Here is a 9,859-nt window from a genome sequence, read left to right as displayed (position 1 = left end):
CCTGCCACGGACCCCAGTGCTCCCGCCACACCTCTGCCCCATCCTCACCCCTGCACACAGCTCTGCCCTCGTTCCCCAGTCTGGCTGTGTCTCCTCAAGAGGGGCTCAGGGACCACCTGTATCAGAACTGTGGAGTGGGGTCAAGGAACCAGGCTGTGGGAAGTGCAGATTCCTCTGACTGACCTGGAATCTCCAATGCCTGGGCCAGGAATCTGCATTTCAAAAGCCCCTGAGGCCTCCCAAAGTGTGGGAACTGCAGGTTTGCTCCCTGAAAATGTAGCAGGGGGCTTGCAGGCATCCGGGTTGCTCAATGCCATCCCATAGCCACCAGGCCAGCCCGTAGCTCCGCACATGCTGTTCCCTCTGGAGTGCCCTTCCCAGTCTCTAAGCAGAGATGAGCGAAGGGCTAGAGGGCATGGGTTTCTTCACTGATAACTCTTTTTTTTTTTTTTTAAAGATTTTATTTATTTATTTGACAGACAGATCTCAAGTCGGCAGAGAGGCAGAGAGAGAGAGGAGGAAGCAGACTTCCCGCTGAGCAGAGAGCAGGATGCGGGCTCCATCCCAGGACTCTGGGATCATGATCTGAGCCAAAGGCAGAGGCTTTAACCCACTGAGCCACCCAGGCACCCCTTCACTGATAACTCTTCTTTTTTTTAAGATTTTATTTATTTATTTATTTAATAGACAGAGATCACAAGTAGGGAGAGAGGCGCAGGCAGAGAGAAAGGGGAAAGCAGACTCCCCGCCGAGCAGAGAGCCCAATGCGGGGCTCCATCCCAGGACCCAGAGATCATGACCTGAGCTGAAGGCGGAGGCTTAACCCACTGAGCCACCCAGGTGCCCCTGATAACTCTTAACCTCCCTTTCAAGACCTGCCTCAGAGTTGCCTCCTTCAGGCAGTACTCCCAGAACAGACAGGCTTGGGAGGCAGATGGAACAAGACCCCAGGCTGGGATCCAGAATATGGTTCTAATCCCAGCTCTATCACTAAACCCGTGTTATGACTGAGCAAGTCACTGCTCCTCTCCAAGCCTCAGTGTACTCATTAGGAAAATGGTGACAGTAATTCCATTCTGTCCAAGGAGATGTGAGGCCAAATGAGATGACAGATTTGCAATGCTTGATGTCCTCAAAGCACAAGCAAAAAGGAAGGGTTCATCACAGAGGACTCACATGGAAGGAAGGGGGTGAATGGTTGGCGGGCAGCCCCAGCCCTCCATACAAATACCCACTGTTATCAGTTTGCACCCAAAAGACCCCAAATGCTTGCACCCAGTCTGCATCAAGTGCCCTGAGGTCTAGGGTACAAGGAAAGAATCCCCAGCAGCCCCAGAGGCCCAGGCAGGTTGGGGTAGGGACTGGAAAGAATGTGCTATGGGCAGCTCCCAACCACCGGCCCTCACCCCCAGGCCAAAATATTTCCATCACCTCCTGGTCAGGGCGTTAATGATGCGGGAAGGGCAGCCATCTGGGCCTGGGTGGTCAGAAGCTCTGAAGTTCACACAGCAGGAACCACCTTGACCCTGCCCACCCTCACCAGGCTGTGCATTGCAGGGGTGAGGAAGCAGGCTGGGAAGATCCCACAGGGAATAAGGGATGGGATGGTCTTCAGGCAGGAAGATCAGAGGTGGGAAGAGGGTGGCGGGGTGGACGGGGGTCCTGGTGTGTTGCTTGGGAAAATGGAGGCCCAGGTAGATGGTCTGAGCATTACCCCCAAGAAGGCGAAGGAAGCGGAGAGGAGGGGGAGGCAGGAAGGGAGAGAGAGTGGAGAATGGGAGTCACTGGGGACACGAGACGTTCTAGACTGTTGCACCCCATTCTAAAGGAGAAAAGTGGACAGCGTCAAAGCTAACATCCAGAGTCACCCAGGAGCCCACGCGGGCACAAGCCATCCTGACATTCCAGCCTCCCCCACCACCACCCCAGAAAGAAAACCCCTGCTGGCCTTAAGGGACCTCTCCCTCCCCCAAAGTGCGTCCTGCACCCTGCTCTCCTTCCCTCCGTCTTTGGCGGCACTACCTCCCCGCCTGGGGCTGACGATGGCACGAGGGGACCTGCGTGCAAGCATGAGAACAGCCCCATTTGTTAGGACAGCCCATGTCTCCACGCAGCACAGCGGTGACCCGGGAGACCGTTGCCAAGTAGAGAAACAACAGAGGTCCCTTGGTGTATGTTTCCTTTTCATTCTCTGCTGGCATGTTCTCCGTCTTCTGCTTCTCCCAAGGGTCACTTTCACAGAGATCATCCGGGTGTGTTTCGGGAAGGCAGCAGTGTCACTGGGTGTGCCTCTGTGTTTATAGCCAACACAGGTGCTGCCTGTCAGCCCCAGCTGCAGGCCACACAGCTGCCCTTTCTTCCTGGGGCTGTGGCCACAGACCCCAGCTCTGCTCTTCCTATCACTCACCCCGTACTCTGCCCGGCCCTGGCTAAGAACCTGCTGGGCAGACCCACCAGGGGAGAAGGCCTGGGGGCCAAATCACAGAGTGAGGAGGGACGTGTCCTGTGGGAGCCAGGGGACATGCCTAGGTGGGGAACACGGGGACTCGGGGTCTGGCCTCGAAGCCCGGAGGGAGAGGTGGGGCCTTCGGGGGTGCTGGAAGGGCAGTCTGGGGGTTGGGGAGGGCAGGAGGGTGAGTTCCAGCCCCTCACAGACACACTGGGGACCTTGCTTGCTTTTCTTCTCTTTCTAGAGCCTCAGGTTTTCATGTTTCCCCCGGACCATGTTGTCTGCCCTGCCTCCCTCCCTCATAAGGTTGGAAGAACACAGTGCTTCAGATGGGACCTTTGTAGGTCAAGTTCAGGGCCCTCACTCCGTGCTGGAATCCGTTTTCCAGCATGCCCACAGGCGGTCATTGGCTTCCCTCAAATTCTCTGATCAGAAGGGAGTGACCTACTTCCTGGAAGCCCCATACTTTATTTTTTTTAAATAGAATTAGCATCACTGTTTGCTTTCTGAATGTAAAGATGTTACTTCCTGATCATTATTTACATGTTCAATATAAATATTTCGTAAAGAAGAATCCCGTCACCCATAGATAATCTCTTCAATTTTTTTCTGTTCATGGCTACACATAGATATACGTGGGATTGTATTCTATATGTTTTGGGAGTGAGTTCAACTGCAAATACAGTGGCTTGAACAAATATCACATAAATTATCTCACCAGAAAACCAGTGGTGGCTGATTTTGTTTCAGTAGTTCATATGTCCAAGATCTCTGATTCTCTTGGCATTTCCCTCATGGTGATAAGACAGCTGCAGCAGTGCCAGCTACTACATCTGTACTCAAGACCAGCAAAGCTAGTCATTTCTATGTTTTCATCAGGAAAGCAAACATTTGTTCAGAAGGGACACCAACTAATTTCATTTCAGGTCTCATTAGCCAGACTAGCAGTCGAGAATAGGATTTTCATGACTAGTTTTGGATCAATCATAATTCATCGCCTGAGAATGGGCCAGAGATTCTTCCAAACAAAATCAAGGAGGGAGGGGAATAGACATTGTTTGTTGCATTCTACTTTATAATTTCTCTTTCTCTTAATTTTATATCATGAACATCTTTCTACATCAATAAACATAACCTCAGGCGCATGCGGGGAAAGTGGAGCGTTTATAAAACAAAAGAAAGGAGAGTGGAGGTTGCTGGGGGCTCGGGGAGTTCGTGTTTGATGGGTGCAGAGTTTCAGCTGGAGATGATGACGGTGAAGGCGGAGATGGGTGGTGGGTGTGGTCACACAACAGTCCGAATGTGCTTTGCGGCACTAATTGGACACTCAAAAGGTAAGATAACAAGTTTGACATTGTGTGTCTTTTACGGCAATAAAAAAAAAAAGACCATCATTGATTTGCCAGCTATTTATGGAGGGCCTGTTGTGTTGCAAGAACTGAGGCACTGAGGACACAATAAGGAACGTAATAGATATTGTCCTTTCCTTCAGGGAATTTAGGGTCTAATGAGGAAGGCAGCAAGTCGCCAAAAAGATTCGCAATGAGTGTGAAAGGGCAAGACCCCGTGATCTCCCAGGCAGAGGTGTGCGGCGCTGGGAGGGCAGGTGAAAGGGATTTGGTTCCATCAGAAGGGTCACTGCGGCTAATCATTTAGGCAACGTCCTGTTGCTGGGTGTTGAGATTCTTGCCACATTATAAATGAGGCCACAGTGAACCCCCTTTCCACAAGCCCATCTTGGCCTACTTGGTTCATTCCTTAGCATATGTTCCTGCACGTGGCCTTGCAGAGTCGGGGGACAGCCCCATGAGCAGCCATGTGCCACACACCCCCGCCCTCCGCAAATCTGTGTCCTTTCCATCCCTGCCAGCAGTGTAAGAAAGAGCCCTGTCCCTCCGCATTCTGCCAACAGCACCTGTTGTCATTCTCTTTATGCAATGTGGCCAATGTTGTGGGCAAAATATGGTTTCTGGTTGTTGTAATTTGCATTCCTTGGATCATTCCTGAGACTGACCTTGTTTTTTTTATTTTTTCTTTTATGGGGTCCCAGATCTTTCCTGTGGGTGAACTTCTTCCCTTTTCTTGTGTGGTTCTTCACTCTCCTTGTTAAGAATGATAACCTCTGTCTATCAGACATGACTGCCCGCTCTTTGGGTGGCTCCGAGTGTTACAAGTCCTTCTTCTATGGACACTACAGTGTGTCCCTGTCAGTCCCACCGGCCAGGGTTTTTTCATGTGCTCCAGGACATCTACCGCAGCGCACCTGGTCAGGTCCTGCCTACCCATCCCTGCCCTCGGCAGCCTTCCACACCTACCCTGAGTTCCACTCACACCTTCCCCTGGGTCAGTCCTACAGCATGGTGGGGTGACTCGGGGCTCCCAGCCCTCCTTCAAGCTGGTCTCCCTCCCCTTTCTTCCCTAGTGAATGCTTCAGGATAGAGCTTGGTTCGAGTCACCTCTCTGAGAAGCTCTTGCTGACTCCGCAGGCAGGGCCAGACCCCAATTATGCTTCCCTCTGCCCAGCAGTGACCACACTGACTTGTCACTGTTCATTCTGCAATAATCCTATGGGATTGCCACCCCACCCCCAGACAGCCATGGTCAGATGCATCTCTCTATCTCTAATGCCTAGAACATGGATGGTATCAGCAGTTGCTTGATGAGCATCTGTAGCCAGAATAAATGGAGGAAGGAAGAATGACATCTCCCCTCCCCTTCTCTTCCCCCAGGCTGGATGATCAAGCATCCCAAGCCTGCTATCACCCACCTACCCACCACCCCAGCTCTGCACTTGTCGGGTTCAACATGGGGGATGGGCAGGTGGCCAGGAACATTCACCCTGTGAAAAATCACCTGGGGGGACCTGTTATCTGACTCGAGCACTTTCTGGGTTTTTCTGGCATTCCCCTGCCCTCCCCCAAAGTGATCTCTGGACTGGGCACTGCCTGGCCAGAGTTCTGGTGTCTTGCACGGAAGACTCAGCCTCCACCACAGGAGGATGTTCTGTGCGATGGGGCTGGCGCTCAGCATTGAGGAATCTGGAACACTGCCTCCCCCAAGCTTCAGTCGTGACAGTCACCCAGTACTACCACCATAGGAGGAAAAAAAAAACCTTTCACGGGTCAAGTTGGAAACTGAATTCCTGCCATAGGCCACATGCCTGCCTTCTTGCCACCAGTATGTTCCCCTCCTTTCTCTTTTGCATCTCTTAACCAGAATATACTCTCAACATTTCTTTCTTCATGTCAATCCTCTGCTCAAGAACCATCCATGGATCCCATTTGCTCATCGGATCAAATATGAGCCCCACACTAGAAATTCAAGGAGCCCCATGACCAAGTTCTAGCCTCCCTCTCTGACTTCATCCAGCATCCCTTCAGCCTGCTACTCCCCACTACATTCTAGGAACCTCTTCCGCCTTCTCTCCCATGGGGCTTTGCTTACACCATGCCCTCTGCCTGAGATACCTTTGTCCCTTCATTCTCTTGTTTAAATTGTAGCTTGCAACCCCCGCCTTCTCTGGGTCCCCTTCCAATTGTTCCAGTTCTTAGTAACCCATTTAAACACAAAAGACTAAGTCCTTGTGTACTTTAGAATCATTTGGCTTGTTTATTCAAAAGTCAGACCAGCCCATTCTCCCTGGAGGTGGTTCAAGGACACTGGACTTTTTAAACTTCCCAGGAAAGTCTGATGCTGCAAGCCCCACCTGGTCCAGTGACCTACACTGGGGAAATGCTGATGATATAGGGGTGGGTGAGCAACCCCAAGTTCACACGGGCTACTGATGTCCACGGCTCATACACATTCCCCTCATCTCTGTGAGCAGTGCCAATAATGAAAACCTCCATTTACTGAGGGCTCACCAGGCACAAGACACACTGAGCACTTAGCAGGCAACTTCTCACCTACTCTTGGCCAAAGTCACAGAGCTTGCCAGAGGGAAACCCAGCCTCGAACTCAGACTGATGATGCCCAAGCCAGTGCTCCTCTTCCTGGACCAGAGAGCCTTCAGAGTGGGCCCCTGGTTCAATCTGGGTATATTTCATTTTGTTGCAACAACTCTTCTGCCCTTTGCTTTTGCTAAGTTCTGGGGATAGAACTACCGCAAGGAAGAGGCCCCTTTCTTCAAAGAACCTCCCAGTCCAGGTGGGGAGACTGACACACACATAGCTAGTCACATAAGGAGGGCTGGGATAAGAACAGGGCACCCCATATGGGAAGGACGCCAAGGAGAGGGTGGGGTGGGGATGGGTTCTGTCCTGGGAGGGGAGAGAGGACCAGCTCCAGCCTCGGGAGTAGTTGGAATTTGTGCCAGACCTTGAGGGATGACAGAGAAGGGGACGGAAGGCATCAGGCATAGGTAAGTGTCTAAACACAGGCAGCATGGTGGGAAAGATCAGGTTGGCTGCTGCCCTGGGAAGGGGCAAACAAATCAGCCATTAAGGGCAGTCGGGGCAGATCACGAAAGGTCTCAGACAGGAGGCTGAGGAATCTGTCCTTATGCTGTGGGCAATAGGGAGTCATGGAAGGTTATGGGAGCAGGGGCAAGTCTGCCCACAGCACTAGCACCGGGAAAGACACAAGCAGTTAAGTGCTCAATGGAACTTCACTGCCTGATGTATTGCTGTGTGTCTTTCTCCCGTCCTCAGCAGGGATGGAATGACCAGGACCTACTGGATAATGTGCACCAGGAATGGAAGTGTTCCATAGCTCTACCTCCTCTCCTCCATTCAGCCCTTCTCTGGGAGGATGGGCACATTCGCCCACTTCTCTGAGCCCATTTCCTCATCTGTAAAGTGGGGACAACACACCAACCTTGCAGGTTTTGAGGCTGACATGAGATCAGGCGAGCAGAGTCCGCGTGATACGCGCAGACCAGACGGCATAGGGCGGAAAGAGCACAGGCTTAGGGGACTTACATGTGAATCCTAGCTCTGCCCTAGGGGATGCCATTCTCTCAGGGCTGGTGGGAGAATCCAGTTCAGAGAGCTAATATACACACAGCCCCTGACACTCAGCAGGTGCCCAGAGCGCTGTCTGCTGCCTGTCTTGGCCAGCACAGTCCTGTTCTTCCTCCTCACTCCAGGAACACCACCAATCTTGCCAGAACGCTGCTCCTTCCTCCTGTTCCTGCTCCTGCTTGGTCCCTCTACAGCAGGGGGTTCCTTGCAGTGGGAGCCTTAGCTCTCTGCCGCTCGCTGTCAGTTTAGTTGCCCCCCAACAGCTGGCACACTATAGATGTCTGTGTCCTTTGCAAAGAGTTTTTCCCTGCATCATCTTACTGGGGAATTCATTCACCTACTGCCAATTTGTAAGCAGGACGGAGTTGATCCGCTTTGCACAGAGGAGGAATCGGAGACCCAGAGAGGAAAGGAAGGACATGTTGATGTTGTTCCAGCACCTGCTATGTGCCAGGAGTGTAACATTCATCAGTTCTCCAAAACATCCTCCCATTGCACACATGTGGACACTGAGGCTCAGAGAGGGGCAGTGACTTGTCCAAAGTCACACAGTAAGGAACTGCCAGAGGCTGAGTGCAAGCCCAGGTCTTTCTGACTCCAAAGTCTGGGATTTGGAACAAACATGTACAGCGTAGGGTTGACAGATCTGTCCCCAGGGCTGCTGTGAGGACCAACTGGGGTAATAGGCATGAGGCCAACTGGAACAGTGCTTAAGGACTGGGAATAGAAGTGAAATCGTGTCTGCCTCTACCTAATCACATGGCAAACAGGGACAGAAGCCTGGGAAGGGGGTGCCCAAGGTCAAGGCAAGGCCAAGCTCACTGCCCCCGGGACCACTCTCCCAGTTTAGGGGCAGGGACTATGCCTCCCGACCTTTCCCTCCCCAGACAGTGGAAAATTCCAAAGTTCCCCTGACCTGACCGGAGGGTGAAAAGAGCAGGAATTTCTGCCATGGTACAAGGATCTGGAGCCTGGGGCTGAGGGCTGACATCCCAGGGCTTGCCATGGCCTCAGGTCCATACAGCGCCCCCCCCCCCCCCCGCCAAACCCTTGGACCTGCAGGAAGACTTCACCCTCCTCCCAGCTCATCAGCCAACGAAGGGGGCCATCCCAGAGACCCATGTTCTTGGTGGAGACGGAAAGTTCTCAAGGCCAAGGGAACAGAGCACAGTGGTGGGTTTTCAGGTGTAACCAGCTGGTGAAGCAGATCATGGAGTTTGGGGAGGTCAGAGTGGAATGGAATGAGAGCCCCTCTGCCCCCTTGCTCCTCAAACTTTAAAAAAAGTGCTGCAGACACTTCCTTTCAAATGAACTCCGTAGCATGTGCTCCTCCCCACCCCATGTCCCCCATAGTCACTAGCAAGCCCCAGGGGAGGAACCCCCCCTGCCAGGCAGTGAGCCCTAAGGAAGAACAGCGGCCTGTCAGCCAGGGGCCAGCCCGACCCTCGCAGCTCAGCCTCGGTGTCCTGTTGAACGTGAACAATTCCACAGAACACCAGCATCAGGCAATGCCATGCGGGGACCATGCTGGCAAATCGCAACCACTCGGGAGCCACGGCAGAGCACAGGCAAGCATGAACGCCGTTTCTGAGCCACCACGGATGCCCACACTGCCTTCTCCTGGCTGGGCAGACACCAGCTGGCCAACGACAGCTTCAGCTTGGACCTAGCCTTCCCTCCTTCTAGATCACATTGGCTAACCGCACAGTTAGTTCTGCTTCCCGACACTATCCAGCATGGAGCAGAGCTCTGCTTCTCTAGACCCTCCCTCAAATCCCCTCTTGGTAAGCTCTTTTTCATGCCCTCTGAGACCCAGTTCCCGTGGGGGTCCATCCTTCTCACTGCCATGAGTAATAAACCAGATATTAACTTCGGGTGAGCAGCCAGCGAACCCTCCCGCAAGGCATGGGCAGACCGATTCTGCCAAATACCCCCACTGCCTAACTCTGTGGAAGTCCAAGGCAGGAGGCCATCACCTCCCTTTGGCATATAAGGAAAGCAGGAGCCCCAGAGGCAACCAGACTCGCCCAAGTTCACAGCGTAGGGTGACTCTATCATTTACCATCCAAGTGGGATGACTTTGATAGTGCAAGTGTGCACGAACAGTCAGTGAGCAGGGACAGTGGGTCTAAGCCAGGACTGTCCAGGGCAGACCAGGCATACAGCATCCAGCAGCAGGATGTGGGGGGAGCCAGTACTGGCAAAGCCTGAATCTCACCATCTCTCCCTTCCGCCCCGAGCACAACCCTCCCCTGCCCCGTGCTCCCTACGACTGGGTTAGTCTCTCTGCTGGCCGGCTGGCAGCCCGGGGCTCTGGCTTCTCTGGGTAGGGATGGGGAAGGCATGCAGTTGTGATTCGGGCATGTGGGGCTACTCCAGGCCTTCTGGACCACATAGCTGTCCCCCGGGGTCATGCCCCCCCTGCTTGACATTTGCTTTCCAGAGGGTG

Source organism: Mustela lutreola, chromosome 10, assembly GCF_030435805.1.
Source record: "Mustela lutreola isolate mMusLut2 chromosome 10, mMusLut2.pri, whole genome shotgun sequence".
NCBI lineage: Eukaryota > Metazoa > Chordata > Mammalia > Carnivora > Mustelidae > Mustela > Mustela lutreola.
This window is presented reverse-complemented; position numbering follows the sequence as displayed.